General features: G+C 38.2%; 1 long non-coding RNA gene across 1 annotated transcript; it reads right to left on the bottom strand.

Annotated features, from left to right (window-relative positions):
* Positions 1–201: 201 nt before the first annotated feature.
* Positions 202–17,515, bottom strand: LOC118046715 (uncharacterized). Its single transcript, XR_012171367.1, has 3 exons — positions 17,141–17,515; positions 1,405–1,971; positions 202–762 (listed from the first exon to the last, which is right to left on the bottom strand). It is a non-coding gene; the product is annotated as an uncharacterized lncRNA (long non-coding RNA).
* Positions 17,516–20,185: the final 2,670 nt, after the last annotated feature.

Genomic DNA, 20,185 nt, shown 5'->3' on the forward strand with positions numbered 1-20,185 from the left:
TTTTGACTAGGGTGTTCGTATAATTAGAAATTTTAGTTTCCAAGAAACGAAAAGCTTCAATATCATTGGAACTAACATACTTTTGCGCAGCCCCCCTTCTACGGAGACTGCCTAAATCTCTATAATTCTATGGTAGCATCTGCTTAAGATTAGAACAAAACTCATAAACTGGGTACCAGAGCAAACCTTAATTATAGCAATCTTCGCATAAACCTCATTGCTAAATACAATTTGGAAAAACATATCTGAACATTCAAATTAAGCTGTCACGATTTTTAAACTGTTATACATTACCGAGCGCACACAAAGAGTACTTTTGGGTCACGAGAAACGATATATAAGTGCAAAGTCTTTAGTGCCCCCATTGCTTTGCGCACGTAGTGCTCACTCTTGTACTTGAGATTTGGTCGGTCAATGACTTCGATTTCGTCAGTATACAATCTAAGATTGCTTTGTCTATAAATATACTACTAAATAGACAAACAATGCCTTTCTTTATTCCTCATCTCTCCCAAATATACTACTAAATCCTGTAAGGCCAAACATGGGGTTTTCACCACCGTCCCTCTCTTTCATTCTGTTTCTCTTCCATTTCCTTTCAACAATTTCTTCATCTCATTTTTGTGCTCATGACCAAAGTCTTTCTTTGCTCCAATTCAAAGAATCCTTTTCCATTGATAGCTCTGCTTCATGGAATTGTCAGCATCCCAAGACACAGTCGTGGAATGAGGGTACAGATTGCTGCTTGTGGGATGGGGTGACCTGTGGAATGAAAACCGGTCATGTAACAGTTTAACCTTGCTTGGTTTCAGGTGCAGAAAAGAATGTAATGAGGGATGGTTTCAACACAAAGATGTAGTTGCAAAATACAGTAATGACCGCTTTCACAATTGCAGGATATACACAAAGATGTATGCCATTCAGTTACTTCTGTTATATCCCTGATGCAGGATATATAAAAATACCACACAGCAACAAAAATACCAATATTTTGATCATTTCACAAGCTCATTCATCGGAGTAAGATCCATTAGATAAGCAAGCTACAGTGCCCAGTTTATTAAAGCTAATAAAGCATTCAAAATAATGTTGCTGCTAATAAAGATCTTCAAAAAGGACAAGTTAGGAATGTTCAATTTTAGTTAAGAATGTTCACAAAGTACTACCTTGCTTCCATTATCAAAGTGAAACTAAATTTCACCCAACATAGTCGGTGGGTTTTTTTTTTTTTTTTTTTTTTTTTTTCTGATAGTAATCGAGAATATTATAAATAATATGCCCCCATTAAGGAGATGAGGGCTGATAAGGAAGATTACAAGGCAATAATTTTAAAGCATCATTGTTTTGCTAAATGCAAGACAAAGCTCAAGCACATGAGGCAATTCAAATGCGATCTATACTCACCGAGCTTTTGTGCATCGCCGAACCACTTGCTCATCAGATTAGAGATCCTCATATTTATAAAAACAGCTCCAAACTCTCTGATAATAGCTTTTGCAAGCATGGTCTTCCTGGTGCCTGGAGGTCCATATAACAATACCCCCCTTTGTGGACCAAGAAGTTTCTCATGTGAGAAGAGCTCAGGTTTCCGCAGAGGAAGAATCACCAGTTCATACAAAGCTTGCTTGACAGATTCCAATCGTCCAATTGAAAAATAAAAATATACAATTACAGCATATTGATAAACCATTAAACCGGCCACAAATTTTAAAGCCTCAATTCCAATCAATTATATTTTCAACATGAGAACATGACCATATTGGATAGTGTTTAGAGGATAGGCATGATTGTTACGAAGCAGTTTAAATCTTCCACAAAGCAATTGCCATCAGAAGGCTTCATAATTGAAAATTTGGTTTTCCATCCAAATTTCATTAGGCATAGAAAGAACTAATACCTATGTTTCCCAGTTATAGCAATCATATTGGTTCAACGCCAAGTCTTCAAATTTAATTTCTTCCAACTATGAACCTGTCAAGTCAGTCACGCAGGAGGCTATTACTGAACATAGCAGCCATCGGCGTTCACATAGTATCATTTTCAAAAAAGGTGGACTCATATAAATGTAACTAATAATCATGTGCCATTAGTTTATGATATAGAAGAGACTCAAATATACTCCATTTGATGGATATTTTCATGTATTCAGTTGACGTTAGAAACTTTGAGTATTTGTTGCATGGTAGCAGCCAACATAGTATAGACAGCCTAGAAAACAAATGGCACGTTTGGAGACACCAGGAAATATTATAACGGTTTATGATTGTATAAACAATGACAACAGTACTATAGCACCAACCCAAGGTCAACACAATAGTACAAAAGTTCCAATATATCAGAAACGAACTTGGTCTCCAGTTTCCACCAACCAAAAATAACTCCATCCAACAAAACTTGAAATTTAATCATATCCCATTCAGCATGAGCAATCACTCCCCAACATCCCCAAAACTGTTGGAAGCAACTATCTTCACCAAAACACCCTAATTCTCCAATCACTGTTCCCTACAATAACCCACCAAACCACACACATCCCTTATTGAAGTCTTACCCTTATGGTCCTCATCCTATTATCACACAAAATTCAAAATTCTAGCAAATAAATGAGTCAGAGGCCTACACTCCAGCGCTCCAGTACAAAAGCTCAATATACAACTCAATCAGAATTGAACTTAGTTTCTACTAACACAAAACAACTTCAAGCATCCCAGCAGAACTGGAAACTTAAACACACCCTATTCAGCACAAGGAGTCACTCCCCGCCGTTCCAAAAACTGATTAAATTACCTATCTTCACTAAAACACCCAAATCCCCTAATCCCTATTCCCTACAATAACCCACTAAACCACCAAGATCCCTCATCGCAATCTTAATCTCATGGCTCCCATCTCCATTGTCACACAAGAATTTGAACTTTTCATCAACCCAGAGGCCTAAGCTCCAACCCATCAGTTCAAAAGTTCAACAAATAACTCAATCTGAAATGAACTTAGTTTCAACACCAAAAAGCAACTTCATTCATCACAGCAAAACTGGAAACTTAATCCCATCCCATTTGGCACAAGCATTCACTCCCTCATATCCCAAACAACAGTTAAAGCACCTATCTACATCAAAACACCCAGACCCCCCCAATCCCTATTCCCTACAATAAACCACCCACATCCCTTATTGCAATATCTGATAAAATGTTGAAATATTCCAGCTTGTTCCTAAGTCTTAGGATTGTTTTTAGTCATGTTGAATAATTCCTCCTCTGTTTGAGGGACACGTAATTTGCTTTGTTTGACCACGTTTGGTTTCCTGTAAAATCGTGGGTTTTGTTATTCATTCTTTATCATGGTGTAAGGCTATTAATAGCCAAGGCTACAGCTTAATAAAGACATCTTCTTTGTCAGTCTCTTACTATCTGCAACATATGGTATCAGAGCACACGTGAGGGGCTAGAGAAGAAGACTAAACACTGAGAGGAGTGAAAACTAAGAGAGTGAGGAAACACGCAATCAGTTAAGGAAAATAGAGAGGAGAGAAACACTGTAAGGAGAGGAGAGAAACACTGTGAGGATCGAGTGAAACACATAGAGTAGGAACACTGTGAGGAACCCATCATTCCCAGATTTTTTTTTTCAGCAAGAAGAAACAATAATTATGGCATCCGAGAATAGCTTTGTGCAACCTGCTATTCCACGATTTGATGGTCATTACGACCATTGGAGTATGCTCATGGAGAATTTTCTCCGCTCCAAAGAATATTGGAGCTTGATAGAAACGGGAATTACTGTTGCAGCAGAAGACAAAGACCTACGGGAGAAGACCATTGATGAGCTCACATTGAAGGACCTCAAAGCAAAAAACTACCTCTTCCAGGCTATTGATCGATCAATACTGGAGACTATTTTGAAGAAGGATACTGCAAAGGACATATGGGATTCTTTGAAGAGAAAGTATCAAGGCACATCTCGGGTGAAAAGAGCTCAATTGCAGGCACTTCGCAAAGAATTTGAAGTGCTGCACATGAAGATTGGAGAATCAGTGGATGATTATTTCTCCCGAACTCTCATTATAGCCAACAAAATGAGAATTCATGGGGGAAAAATGGAAGATGTAATTATCATTGAAAAAATTCTATGATCTATGACTCCTAAGTATGATTATGTAGTATGCTCCATTGAGGAGTCTAATGATCTAGATGCTTTGTCAATTGATGAACTTCAAAGCTCTCTTCTGGTGCACGAACAGAGGATCAGTTGAAGCATTGTGGAGGAACAAGCCCTGCAAGTGAGTCACGGGCTACATCAAGGAGGAAGAAATGGTGGACGAAACAGTTACCGTGGGAGAGGAAGAGGCAGAGGATGATTTGAAGGAGGAAGAATTGAAGGCAGATTTGACAAATCTGCCATAGAATGCTACCACTGTCATGACCTTGGTCATTTTCAGTGGGAGTGTCCTAAGAGAACTCACGATCACATGGCTAAATATGCAGAAACAAAGGAAGAGATGCTATTGATGGCACTTGTAGATCATGAAGAGATCAACACTGAGCACACTTGGTATCTTGACAATGGGTGTAGCAATCATATATGTGGAGACAAAACATTGTTTTCTGAGCTAGACAATAGCTTCACAGAATCAGTAAAACTGGGAAACAACTCCAAGCTTGGAGTACAGGGCAAGGGAAGGATTCGGTTTGAGGTAAGAGGCATTGTTTTTGTGATTCCAGAAGTCTTTTATGTGCCAGATTTAAAGAACAATTTTCTGAGTCTTGGTCAATTGCAAGAAAAGGGCATGACAGTGTTGATTAAGCATGTCAAATGTAAAATCTTTCATGCTTCCAAAGGCTTAATCATCGAAAGCAAGATAACACAAAACATGATGTTTTGTGTCTGTCGCACGTGTGCGGCGGCGCGGCGATCGTCCACCCCAACCCTTCGTGAGGGTGTGGTATGTTGTCTATTTGGCATGGAAAATATGGTGAGACAAGGAGTTCTTTGTCTCTAAGCTAAAAATGGACTGGGAGTCGCCACCTAGTATTCTGGTTACTAGGAACCCTAACTGGTCTCAGAGATGGGGTACGGAGACTGGTTGCGTAAAGGGAAGGTATTAGCACCCCAACTACGCCCTACCTAAGGTAAGCTGCATTGTTTTGTCTGATAAAATCTAAGATCGTGTTGTGGTTTCTTATTGTTTGGAATATGCATTACATGTAATGTCATACCCCAGGTTCTATTGTCCAAAAAAACAAAAAAAGAATTAAATATCCAGAATATGCATTACGTGTAATGTCATACCCCGAATACTAAGAGACAAACAAAATAAAATTTTTGTTGTTTTTGAAATTTTGGCCAATATTCTCTTGACTTTAATAAACTGGTTATTAAAGCCAAAATATATGCTAAAACATGGTTTTTTTTGGTGTATGAAAAATACAATATGATTTTTTAGCTTTGAGACACTTGGCCGTATGCACAAAAACATTTTTTTTCTTTTTCCAATTTTTTTGTATTTTTGGAAGTTTTTTTTTTTGACAAAAACCGGGTATTTTAATATCAGATTTTTGTATTTTTAATAACATAAAATACCACCCAATATTAATCAAAATGACATAAAAATTACACGGAAAAATTATAAAATGCTGAAAAAAAATGTTTTTATTTTTTTTTTTTTTTTTTTGAAATGGGTCGGGTCAGGCCCAAATACATGGGTTGGGCCGAACCTGGCCCAAATGCATGGGCTGGTTACTGTGCACATAGTAACCGGGTTACTGTGTGCACAGTAACCAGAGAATTAATTAGCATGTATAGTAACCGATTAGCTAGTTACTGTGCACAGCACAGTAACTAGCTAATTAATCTTCATCTGCTGCAGAACGTAAACGTTCTGCATGCAGATGAAGCCGAAGCCGAAGCAAAAAAAATGACAGTGGAGAAAGTTACCTGGAACGGTGTTGATGCTGGCAGCAGCTGATGCGGCAGGGGTGGCGGTGGCAGTGCTGGTGGTTCGCGGTGGCCGGCGGTTTTCCTTCTCTCTCTCTCCTCTGTTTTTTCTGTTTTCTTCTCTGCTTCTTCCTTTCTCTTCTCTGCCTTCTCTCCTCTCTTCTCTCGGTCTTCCCCCTCTCTTCTCCCTTATGTTCCCTCTTCTGTTCCCTCTCTCTCCGTCTTCTCCTCTTTTCCCTCTCTCGGGTCTCCTCTCCTCTATTTATAGAGCCCGTGAGCATGTTTTTTTCATTGTGGAGCCAAGGAACGGGTCATGCGGCGGCTGGTCGGGCGCGGCTGTCCAGGCGTGCCTACCTCAGTTTCGGCGGTGCGGTAGGTGGTTGGCCAATGTCTTCGGTCGGTGGGCTTGAGGGACCGGCGTCATTAAATATGCATTCTTTTTCCTTCTTTGCTGCTGTGTGTTCGGCGGGGAAGAAAGGGGAACAGTGCCGTTCAAAACGGCACTGTTTTGAGCTTTCTTTGATTTTTTTTTTTGTATTTATTATTTTTTTATGGGGACCCAAAAATGGGTTACAACAGTTGCCCCCCTCTTTACAATGCTTACGGAGCAAAGATTTGTGCATAGTAAGTGTTGTAAAGAAAAAATAACATTGGTCTTCCGAAACTGGTCGTCTCAAAATTTGATTGACCTAAAACTTCAACCGGACCCAAAGTCCTGTGTATGGTTGGGCTAAACTGAGATTCCTTTCACCAATCCCCTTTAACCCGAAAAAAAAGGAAACAATGTGAAGTGTGGTCTCATTGTAATGGGTGACCTACCCAGATATAAAACATGGAGAATTGGTCGCATTGTAATGGGTGACCTACCTAGAAAAATGTTGGTGAGGGCTCAAAGGCGCACTCAAAAGGAGGTAGGGTTACAAAACGCTCTACCTGACTGGTGGTGGCTCAAAGGCACACTTGGAATGAGTTGAGGGCTCAAAGGCACACTTAAAAGGAGGTAGGGTTAGAAAATGCACTACCAAAGGGATGAGGGCTCAAAGGCGCACTCAAAAGGAGGTAGGGTTAGAAAACGCACTACCAAAGGGATGAGGGCTCAAAGGCGCACTCAAAATGGAGGTGAGGGCTCGCAGACGCACTCAAAAGGAGGTAGGGTTAGAAAACGCACTACCTAAGGGATGAGGGCTCAAAGGCGCACTCAATAATAGAGGTAAGGGCTCAAAGGCGCACTCAAAAGGAGGTAGGGTTAGAAAACGCACTACCAAAGGGATGAGGGCTCAAAGGCGCACTCAAAATGGAGGTGAGGGCTCAAAGGCGCACTCAAAAGGAGGTAGGGTTAGAAAACGCACTACCTAAGGGATGAGGGCTCAAAGGCGCACTTAATAATGGAGGTGAGGGCTCAAAGGCGCACTCAAACGGAGGTAGGGTTAGAAAACGCACTACCAAAGGGATGAGGGCTCAAAGGCGCACTCAAACGGAGGTGAGGGCTCAAAGGCGCACTCAAACGGAGGTAGGGTTAGAAAACGCACTACCAAAGGGATGAGGGCTCAAAGGCGCACTCAAAATGGAGGTGAGGGCTCAAAGGCGCACTCAAAAGGAGGTAGGGTTAGAAAACGCACTACCGGGATGAGGGCTCAAAGGCGCACTCAAAATGGAGGTGAGGGCTCAAAGGCGCACTCAAAAGGAGGTAGGGTTAGAAAACGCACTACCGAAGGGATGAGGGCTCAAAGGCGCACTCAAAATGGAGGTGAGGGCTCAAAGGCGCACTCAAAAGGAGGTAGGGTTAGAAAACGCATTACCGAAGAGATGATGTTGAAACAATGATTTGTCAATGTTGAAAAGCAAATGCATTATGATTGATATGCATGTATACTTACCTGAGAAATATAGGCCCCCATTTCTTCATGGTGTCTTTTTCTCTCTTAAAAGTTGTAGTGTTGGTAGTAACTTTAATGGCTTTTCCAGTTCTGCTTACTCATATTACATCTTGTGATCTTGACCTCTGAGAAGGGTTTGATGTCATCATACATCTTTGTCCTTCACCCTTTATCTTAAAAGTTACCAATTTTACCCGACATTTTCCTTAGAAAAGGAATCATGGAGCCAGCCCTACCATGTGTTTTTGATTGCCCCCCAGCTTGATCATGCCCCCCAAGTGTTCAACTTGGGTTTAGTGTGGGGTGAGGATATGTGAAAGTAAGTTTGGGTTTTTTGGTACAATGAAATGTTTTCATGCAAAATTTTTGGAACTTTCCAAGTTATTCCAATCACAAAAATTATTTTGACATTGGTTCAAAATAAACTTGTTCTCAAAAATTCAAGTGATTCCTATGGATAGGTTTCTTGAAGTGATGAAAGATTTTTGCTTTTGGTTAAAGATGAAGGTGACATCTGGTTGGTCACAAAAGGTTTAAATGTCAATTTGAGGGTTATTGAGAACCGATTGATTCAAAGCATTTATTTTATTTGTATGAATAATGATTTGACTCGCACGAGAAAGCACTGCATACCAATCTAGATTGCTTGCCTTTGATCAGAAAGGGCTTTATCAGGTATATAATGTAGGCTTTGGCTATTGGTTACGAAGAAAATGGATATGTTGCAGGCTCAAAAGGTGTTTAAGGGACTTTAAGACTAAGAATCACAAGTGCTTATATCCCAAACTCTTTTGTTCATACATTTTTGGACCTTAGAATTGATTTGTAAAATGGTCCACGGTGCCCCCCCCAGTGTTGGGCTTGGGCTCTTTCTCTTTGTTTTTGTTTTCTTCATTTGATTTTGAGCATCATTGCATTGGCCTTGTAATTTTTGCTCAAACTTTTTGGATCCTTTGGATTTTTCTTCATGCCCCCTAGCTTTGTATGGGCACCTTTGATGATTGAGAATTTTCTTTTATGCCCCCCAGTATTGTTTGGGCACTTTCATTGTTTGAAGACTTTTTCATGCCCCCAAGAGTTATTTGGGCACTTTCAATCATTATGTATTTTTTTGCACTTGCCCCCCAGTGTAGGGGTGTGATCCTAGCCAGGGTTATTTCCAAAAAACACTACTAGGCTCAATATGGGACTGCAAATGATATATTTCAGTCTTGTGAAAGGATTATCAAAGATGGCCTTTCCTCATCTCAAATGCACTGCAGTGAGGATCGATAGGTCTTGCTTTCATGCGCATATGCAAAGTGATTTATTCAGTCAAATAAAACTCAGCTTTTGAGTCACCTCATAGTGTTTATTGTCTTTTTTTTTTCTTTCAAGTTTTCTAGGTATATGTGTACCTATTTAAGGAATCACTTGAATTTTCAAAATGCATTTGTTTTGGACAAATATCAACACGATTTTTGTTTTTGTACTCACTTTGGAGGTCCCAAAAAAATATCCTTGAAAACATATGAGATTAATGTATGGGTTTGGAAGAAAGGAACACCAAAGGATTCTTCATGTTGTAGTGTTGTGAGCAAAGTTACGCTCAAAATGTTATTTACATGTAATAACAACAAAGAAGAGTGATGTGAACACAAGAAAACACATGATCTTATTTCACAAGAGAAGCTCATTAACAAAGAAAGTCTTATTCAAAAGCATTAATAAAAGGAAATAACAAGGCAGGCTTCATTCCTCTATTTTGGCGAATTTGTTCATAGGCTAAACTCCTCTTAAAAGCTCTGCGTAGAGGACTCAAAGACAATGCGGAACAACACCACAGTAGAAAATTCAAGCTATCATGCTGGACCATTTGATGCTTTCCAATTCCCCAAACATTCCGTCCTAATATGCTTCAAGCATGATTAGGCAGCGGGTTCGTATTCACATTGGGGGTGTCTTCCAACTCTATCCAACCAGCCTTGATTAATTGCAAAAGCTTTCTCTTGAAGGCGTTGCAGGTATAGATGCTATGCCCAGTAATACCGGCATGGTATTTCACAATTGAGTTCTGGCTTGTACCAATTAGGATAAGGTGGCTGCAGAGGTGTTAGAGGTTCTGGTGCTATTTGTCCGATGCTCAATAGCTTTTGATACATCTCATTCAGGGGTAACGGTAGTGGAGGTAGTTGTTCTTGAACCCTTTGGAAATTTTCCAATTTGGCTTTTGGCTTGAAAGTTTTGGGGTTCAGGTTTTTTTGATGTTGGCAATTTGGGATCGAGTACGGTAATTTTTGGGATGTATTTTTTTCTACTCACGTAGCCATCTTCAACATGGTGAACCTCTTTTCTTTCGAAGCCTCTTTTCTCGGTTGGTGCAGCAATTCTACCACTCTTGACACCCTTGCTCTATACGTTCACACACTATCACAGCATCAGTGAATTGTTGGGCTGAACTACCCATCATATGTTCGTAATATGGTGCTTTAAGTGTGTTGGCAAATAAAGAGACCATCTCTTTGTCCAGAAGTGGGGGATGTACTTGAGCAGCTAATTCTCGCCATCTTTGAGCATATTCCCTTATGCTTTCTTTATCCTTTTTCTCTATATTGGACAAACTGGTTCTGTCGGGCGCAATGTCCATGTTGTACTTGTATTGCTTGACGAAAGCATCCACAAGATCTTTCCAGTTGCGAATTTTTGTATTATCCAATCTCATGTACCAACTCAAAGTTGCCCCACTTAAACTGTCTTGGAAAAAGTGCATTAGTAGTTTTTCATCATGTACTACCTCAGCCATTTTATTGCAGTAGGACCTGAGATGGGTCATGGGGCATTGTGTTCCACTGTATTTGATGAATTCAGGAACACGAAATTTCTTTGGGATAACCACATTTGGGACCAAACACATCTCTGCTGCCCGTACCGGGTCATATAAGTCTAATCCTTCAATGGCTTTGAGTCTGGCTTCCAACGCCTCTATCTTAGCTTGATCAATGCTATCAGATGACTTAGCCTTGTGGGACTCATTAGCAGATGCCTTCACGACTGTTGGGGATGGTGCCGGTCTTGTTGACTGCACAAATGTTGGATTTTGCTGAGGTTCTTGACCATGTTCGCTCATTCTTTCCTCAGGCTGAACTGTAGTAGGAGTCGGATCAAAGGTGATCGGTCGATTAGAAGGACCTTCATCAGAGGTATTTCTTAATGTTTGCTTGAGTAAGCTAGTGAGGTGAGCCACACTTATTTTCAGAGACTCCAACTCTTCGTGCAAATAGGCCTCACGTTGAGCACGCTCTTCATCTTCCATGTTTCTCGCTCGAAGTCGGGTGTTGTAGACTTTTTGGGGACCTATATTTCAATCTGTCATGTATGCATGTTAAATGTATGAACATGTAATATATATGATGAACTTGCCCTTCGAGGGGTGACAAATGATTGTAATTGTTGCATAACGAAACAAGAAGCTTGATTCTTGCCCAAACTCTACAATGAAAATTTTTGGAGTGACGATCATGAGTTCAAAATGCTTCAGGAAGGGTTTTCTCGTATGCAAATAACGACAACACTACAAACAAGGACAGGTTTTATTATGTGAACATGGGTAGGTTGGCTATTCAGTCTCTAAAAAAAGGGTCTCTTGCTGTCCCAGTGATCACCCTCGTGGAGGCAATATGGGGGCTTGTAGGTAATGAGATGGCACGTGTACCAACTGTTACCAGTCTAAGCACTCAGTGAAGAGTTGGGGTTTACACAAACTTAAACCTTGACTAAAAGTCGTAAGGTAAGCTGCTAGTCCCCCACTTAACTTAAAGTGTTTCAGTACAAACTATCATATGAATGATGCATGACACAATCTATAATGCATGAACAAATATGTACAAATTTAAAGCATATGAGCAAATAACTAAGGGAAATTCATCTTAAAAATAAAACACAATAAATCCAAAGAAAAAACTAAACAAAACAATGCTTAGTCCACAAGGTCCCCAGTGGAGTCGCCATTCTGTCGCACGTGTGCGGCGGCGCGGCGATCGTCCACCCCAACCCTTCGTGAGGGTGTGGTATGTTGTCTATTTGGCATGGAAAATATGGTGAGACAAGGAGTTCTTTGTCTCTAAGCTAAAAATGGACTGGGAGTCGCCACCTAGTATTCTGGTTACTAGGAACCCTAACTGGTCTCAGAGATGGGGTACGGAGACTGGTTGCGTAAAGGGAAGGTATTAGCACCCCAACTACGCCCTACCTAAGGTAAGCTGCATTGTTTTGTCTGATAAAATCTAAGATCGTGTTGTGGTTTCTTATTGTTTGGAATACGCATTACATGTAATGTCATACCCCAGGTTCTATTGTCCAAAAAAACAAAAAAAGAATTAAATATCCAGAATATGCATTAAGTGTAATGTCATACCCCGAATACTAAGAGACAAACAAAATAAAATTTTTGTTGTTTTTGAAATTTTGGCCAATATTCTCTTGACTTTAATAAACTGGTTATTAAAGCCAAAATATATGCTAAAACATGGTTTTTTTTTGGTGTATGAAAAATACAATATGATTTTTTAGCTTTGAGACACTTGGCCGTATGCACAAAAACATTTTTTTTCTTTTTCCAATTTTTTTGTATTTTTGGAAGTTTTTTTTTTTTGACGAAAACCGGGTATTTTAATATCAGATTTTTGTATTTTTAATAACATAAAATACCACCCAATATTAATCAAAATGACATAAAAATTACACGGAAATATTATAAAATGCTGAAAAAAAATGTTTTTTTTATTTTTTATTTTTTTTTTGAAATGGGTCGGGTCAGGCCCAAATACATGGGTTGGGCCGAACCTGGCCCAAATGCATGGGCTGGTTACTGTGCACATAGTAACCGGGTTACTGTGTGCACAGTAACCAGAGAATTAATTAGCATGTATAGTAACCGGGTTACTGTGCACACAGTAACCCGTGAATTAATTAGCCAGTTGCTGAGCACAGGAACTAGCTAATTAATCTTCATCTGCTGCAGAACGTAAACGTTCTGCATGCAGATGAAGCCGAAGCCGAAGCAAAAAAAATGACAGTGGAGAAAGTTACCTGGAACGGTGTTGATGCTGGCAGCAGCTGATGCGGCAGGGGTGGTGGTGGCAGTGCTGGCGGTTCGCGGTGGCCGGCGGTTTTCCTTCTCTCTCTCTCCTCTGTTTTTTCTGTTTTCTTCTCTGCTTCTTCCTTTCTCTTCTCTGCCTTCTCTCCTCTCTTCTCTCGGTCTTCCCCCTCTCTTCTCCCTTATGTTCCCTCTTCTGTTCCCTCTCTCTCCGTCTTCTCCTCTTTTCCCTCTCTCGGGTCTCCTCTCCTCTATTTATAGAGCCCGTGAGCATGTTTTTTTCATTGTGGAGCCAAGGAACGGGTCATGCGGCGGCTGGTCGGGCGCGGCTGTCCAGGCGTGCCTACCTCAGTTTCGGCGGTGCGGTAGGTGGTTGGCCAATGTCTTCGGTCGGTGGGCTAGAGGGACCGGCGGTCGGTGGGCTTGAGGGACCGGCGTCATTAAATATGCATTCTTTTTCCTTCTTTGCTGCTGTGTGTTCGGCGGGGAAGAAAGGGGAACAGTGCCGTTCAAAACGGCACTGTTTTGAGCTTTCTTTGATTTTTTTTTTTTGTATTTATTATTTTTTTATGGGGACCCAAAAATGGGTTACAACAGTGTCCATGCTCGGTGCACATCAGAAGGACAACAACGACTTGGTGCATACATGACATCTTCACAGAAATGCCTTCAATCAGCCACCATTGATCAATCAAAACTTTGGCACTGCCGTTATGGGCACCTTAGCTGGAATGGGCTGCAACTTCTTCAACAAAAGGGAATGGTGAAGGGGTTATCAAAATTTGTTTGCTCTCAAACCGTATGTGAATACTGCTTGAAAGGAAGACAACATCGCGACCCATTTCCCACGGAATGCAGTTGGAGAGCTTCTAAACTCCTACAACTAATCCATTCAGACATATGCGGCCCAATCAATCCATGCTCCAATAGTAAGAAGAGGTATCTACTTACGTTCATTGATGATTTTAGCAGAAAAGTGTGGATTTATTTTTTGGCTGAAAAATCAGAGGCTTTCGAAATTTTTAAGTGTTATAAAGCAAGGGTTGAGAAGGAATCAGGTGCTTATATCTGTTCTGTCAGGACAGACCGTGGGGGGGAATTTACATCCCAAGAATTCACACATTTCTGTGAAATTCATGGGATTCATAGACAATTAACTGCTACATATACTCCCCAACAAAACGGAGTTGCGGAAAGGAAAAATCGCACAATTATGAATATGGTGCGAAGCATGTTGTTCGCAAAATCAATTCCTAGCAATTTCTGGGCTGAGGCTGCAAATTGGAGTGTGCATGTGTTAAATCGGTGTCCAACTCTTGCTGTCAAAAATAGAACACCCGAAGAAGCATGGAGTGGGCTTAAACCTTCGGTTGATCACTTTCGAATTTTTGGTTGTATTTCCCATGTGCATGTGCCAGACAGCAGACGTGTGAAGCTTGATGCAAAAAGTTTCAAATGCATTTTGCTTGGGGTAAGTGAAGAATCTAAAGCTTATAGATTGTTTAATCCTGCCACTAACAAAATCATTGTTAGTCGCGATGTGGTGTTTGAGGAAGATCAACAATGGTGCTGGGATAACAGTTCCAACACTGATTTGGGAACTGCTCTAGAATGGGACACACACGAAGCCACTGTTACTGGTGATGTGGAACTTGCAGCTGCTCAGCCCGTACATGCAGAAGGTCACGCTGATGGGGAAATTGTTGTTGATGATAATGTGGAAATTGCTGACAGTGGGGACATTGAATTTGAAATTGACGCTGAAGAGGAAATTGGAGTTGCAATTGACACAGCTCCGCGTCAATCAGCCCAGATGCAAAGGCTGGATTTTTCAAATGACACGGGCTCATCTTCGCGAACAGGTGCAGTACTGGGAGAAATTGTAGACGGGCAGGGGCTGGATTTTTCAAAAGCAGGGGAGATGGACTTGTGTGCTTTGCAAAATGATGACGAGCAACATATTTCTGGCAGCGTTAATTTGGAGAAACAGGGACGAATCAGAAAACCACCAGCTTGGTTACAAGATTACTCTACGGGACAAGAATTTTTTGACGAGGAGCCTGGAAACACAATGTTTTTGGCCATGCTTGGTGACAGTGATCCTATGACCTATGAGGAAGCAGTGAAGTCAGAAAAATGGAGGAGTGCCATGGATCAAGAAATGCAGGCCATAGAAAGGAATGACACATGGGAGCTCACGGAATTACCAATCGGAGGAAAGAGTATAGGCGTCAAATGGATCTTTAAGACTAAAGTCAATGAGAGTGGGGAAGTGGACAAATACAAGGCAAGGCTAGTTGCAAAAGGTTACTGTCAGCAATATGGGATTGATTATGCTGAAGTTTTTGCACCGGTTGCCCGTATGGATACTATCCGAATTGTAATTGCACTTGCCGCGCAGAATAATTGGGTGATCTACCAACTTGACGTCAAGTCCGCCTTCTTGCATGGGGAAATTAATGAGGAAGTTTTTGTTAATCAGCCCCCTGGCTATGAACAAAAGGGACACGAATCCAAAGTCTATCGACTCAAGAAAGCGTTATATGGACTCAAACAAGCACCGCGAGCCTGGTACAGTCGGATTGAGACTTATTTCATGGAAGAAGGGTTCACAAAGTGCCCATACGAGCACACCTTGTTTATTAAGACTACTGGTGGAGGTAAAATTCTTATTGTGTGCCTTTACGTTGACGATCTCATTTTTATCGGTAACGATCACATGTTGTTTGCACAATTTAAGAATTCTATGATGACTGCTTTCGACATGACTGATCTTGGTAGAATGAGATTTTTTCTTGGTATTGAAGTACTACAGCGAACGGGTGGCATATTTATTAGTCAACGTAAATATGCACAAGAAATTCTGGAGAGATTTAAAATGGATCAGTGCAACTCCGTACACAATCCTGCAGTTCCTGGTTTTAAGCTTACAAATGATGAGGGTGGCGTTAAAGTTGACAGTACTCTCTATAAACAAATAGTAGGGAGCCTCATGTATTTAACTGCTACGCGTCCAGATTTGATATTTATTGTCAGCTTGATCAGTTGATATATGGAAAGTCCTACTGAAAGCCACTTGTTAGCAGCCAAACGGATCTTGAGATATATCAAAGGTACAACCAATTTTGGGATATTCTACAAAAAGGGAGGAAATACAGAGTTTTTTGGATACACGGACAGCGACTATGCCGGTGACCAAGATGATAGAAGAAGCACTTCGGGTTATGTTTTCTTTATGGGCTCAGGAGCTATTTCTTGGTCATCAAAGAAACAACCAGTTGTCTCCTTATCCACCACCGAAGCAGAATTCATAGCAGCAGCCTCAAGTGCATGTCAAGTCGTATGGATAAACAGAATTTTGAAGAGCCTAAATCAGACACAACACACTCCAACAAAAGTTTACTGTGACAATATTTCAGCAATCAAACTTTCAAAGAATCCTGTAATGCATGGCCGCAGCAAACATATAGATATCAGGTTTCATTTTCTTCGCGAACTGGTTAAGGATGGTTCAGTAGAACTAATTACATGTTCTACAACAGAACAAGTCGCTGATATCTTAACAAAGCCATTGAAGCTTGATGTTTTTCTGAAGATGCGAAAGTTACTGGGCGTGTGTGAATCTCCAAGTATAAACTGATAGAATTCAGTTTAAGGGAGGATGATAAAATGTTGAAATATTCCAGCTTGTTCCTAAGTCTTAGGATTGTTTTTAGTCATGTTGAATAATTCCTCCTCTGTTTGAGGGACACGTAATTTGCTTTGTTTGACCACGTTTGGTTTCCTGTAAAATCATGGGTTTTGTTATTCATTCTTTATCACGGTGTAAGGCTATTAATAGTCAAGGCTACAGCTTAATAAAGACATCTTCTTTGTCAGTCTCTTACTATCTGCAACAATATCAACCTCAACCCCACTATCACAAACAAAAATCAAACTTTTGCAGATAAATGACAATTCAAGCATATAATAAAACCAATAGCACATAATAAAAACAAAGCCTATATGCCATTAACTAACCCTATAATCCAAATTCACAAAATTTCTTCGTTTCATTATCTGACCATATAACCAAAATTCACAGAATCCTCCAGAAAACAATAAACCAAAACGAACCTAAATTCCATTAATTACCCCTAGAACCAAGATTCACATAATCCTCTAAAACCCAAAAAAAAAAAAAAAACCCAAATCAAAAAATGCAAAAAAATTCAATCTTTTCAACAAAAATAGAACCTTTGACACACACACACACCTCATAAGGGTTTGTTTGGATAAAGGGACGACCCAAATGCTTAATGATTTCTTTCTTATGTTCAAGGGCTTTCTTTGATGCTTCACGATTCGGATCAGGTTTCCGGAGCTCAGCAAACAATACCAAACACCTTAAAGCTGCACTTGCTACATATAACACTGGTTCTTGCAAAAACATGGTCTCTGACGAAACTCCCTCTGATTTTGTGTTAGTGTTTAAAGTACAGTAATCTCCTTGGGATGGAGTTCTTTTTGGGTGGTTTGTTAGGGTTGTGTCGTAAATTTTTGTGCTAGTAGACCTGGTGGTGGCGGTTAGGGTTTGAGCTATGTTGGGTGGTTAGGGTTGGGCTGGGAAAGGACAAGCTGAATTTCTGGGGAGAAGCCTCATTAAAGCCAAGCTCTCTTTCTACTTCTAGGACGAGGCTGTTTGTTTTTTAAAAAGTAATTTTTGAAAAATTATGTTTTAAATTTTTTTATGTTTTTTTTTTGTTATTAGTAATGTTGGTTAACAAAAAAATATTTTTTTAGTTAAAAAAAATAGCTTAGTTTTCAGGAAAGTATTTTTCAAGAAAATTTGGGCGGAAAACACTTACTAGAAGTTGTGAAAAATTTAGAAATATCATATTATTTGCTGATTATATCAAATTTGGTTCTCAAGCTTTTGATAGCTATATAAATTTTGTTTTGAATATTTATTTTTTAATTTTATCTCTTAAAATTTAATTTTTATATTAACTTTAATTCTTATTTTTATAATTGTTATTTACTTTTCCGTTATCATTTTTTTATTAAAATTTTTTATTTATCAAATTTAATCCTTATTCTTTCTATTGTTAATTATTTTATTTGAAATAATTTATGAAATGTTAATTAATATTATTTTAATTTCTTTATATTTTATTTTTTTTATTTTTTAAATTTGATCTTTATTATTTTGATTATTTATTTATTTTATTTGAGATAATTTATGAAATTATATATTTTTTCAATTTCATTCTCATTCAACTTTTTAATTTGTAAGATTTGTTTCTCATTATTTTAATAAACTTAAAAAAAATAAAACATTAATAAGTTATTTTCCAACTCATTTTTCATGACATAACCAAACGCTGGAAAGTGTTTTCCAACTTATTTTTTATTATACTACCAAATATTAGAAAATAATTCACTTTTCGTGAATTTACTTTCCAAAACAAAACTACTTTCTAGCAAACAAACGAGATCTTAATGAAGTTTCCTTAAAAGCCTTGAGATGAAATAGTAATGGTAATAATAATAATAATAATAATACTTTTATAAAAAGAAATGATATAAGGCCAAATTTAATTTTAATCAACGAGGCTATAGTTTCCGAACCCATTGTATATCATTTATGGTATGGAAATTTTCTAGAATTCCATAGAAATCATATTATAAATAATAAAAATTATAATTGACTTTCCATGTGGTTCTGGTAATCAATTTTCTTTAAACAACTTGATCTCAAGAGAAAAAACAAATATGTACCCATTTATTATTTATTTAACATTTTTTTTATAATTTTGGTTACAATTTTCTTACAGTCTGCCAATAGTGATGAAAGCGGGACAAAAAGAAATTAATCTCTAGAATAATTTGATAATGAATTTGTGTAGTTTTAAAATAAAAAAGTATATGGAAACATATCTCATTTGTCCCACTATCTCTATTTTTTTATATATAGATATAATATACATACTTTAATATTTATTCAATTATCCAAAATACTCCCGAGACATAAATTATTATTCATTACAATAATGTAATTATTATATTGTCCCTTGATTATTTTATTCTTTGTCTTTACTTCAAGGGTAAGGTAGTATTTTTACCCTGATATAAATATCATTTAAGAATTGTGCAGGGTTATTTTGATAATTGTGTTTTTTAATGCACATAAAAATTACTAATTTAACCCTTGAATAAAATAATTCAATGCTTTCTGCATAAGGGTGTTTTTGTATTTTTTTTTATATAAAACAATTGAATTACTGCATTGTCCATACAATTTTTATTTTTTAACCTTGGCTTTAAAGGCTTAGTTGTAATTTCACCATGGTTTATTTGTTAATATTATTTAGTCCAAAGGACATTTTCAATATTTTCAACTTCTAGTAGTGCATGTGGTTGACTCGAGTGGTTGTAGCTGTGATTCTGCATCATCATTTGATTTATCTTGACATCCTCTTTTTCTTTGGATGGCGCGTATATCGTGGTTCGGCATGATTTGACTGAAATTACTTTTCTTTCTTTTCTTTTCTTTTCTTTTCCTTTTCTTTTCTTTCTTGGATTGCGTGCTGGCAATGAAAAAATTCATTCCAGTCCTTCAATTTATTTCTTCTTTTGATTCAGTCCCTCTTCTCTTATTTATAATTGTTTTATCTACATTGATTATTTCTAATTGGGTTTTATTTTTTATTTTATCTCTAGTCATTTGAGTTTTTTAATTTTGTTGTCAAATTCGATCCTTATTATTTTAATTTCTATTTGTTTTTTTAATCATTTTCTTGATTGATTTACTCTTTTACAATTTCACCCCTATGCATTTATTTTCATTTAATTTTTATGTCAAATTTGGTTTAATTATTTTAATTGCTATTTTTTTAATTATTTTCTTTGAGGATTTTTTTTTTTTTACAATTTCATCCCTAAACATTTGATTTGATTTGATTTTTACCAAAACATTTTATTTCATTTAATTTTTATGTCAAATTCAGTCATAATTCTTTTAATTGCTTTTTTTTTTGCATTTTTTTTTGATTGATTTTTTTTCTTTCATTTTCATCATTCAAAGTTTGTTTGATTAAGAATCTTGGTTCTTTGTTTTTTCAAGATTTTTTATTAATAGTTTTTTCAACAATTGCAACTTTCAAAATTAAATTGGATGACATTTAACTTTTTTAATTGAACTCGGGTTCATGATTTATGTCCTCAAGAGGCGTGGCGTGGTGACAAAGGGTTGGAGATCTGCATAGCAGGTCTCGAGTTCGAGTCAGGGCATGCATCTTTTGTAAGAGCCTGAAACAAC

The sequence above is a fragment of the Populus alba genome, chromosome 12 (assembly GCF_005239225.2).
Source record: "Populus alba chromosome 12, ASM523922v2, whole genome shotgun sequence".
In the NCBI taxonomy this organism is placed as follows: Eukaryota; Viridiplantae; Streptophyta; class Magnoliopsida; order Malpighiales; family Salicaceae; genus Populus; species Populus alba.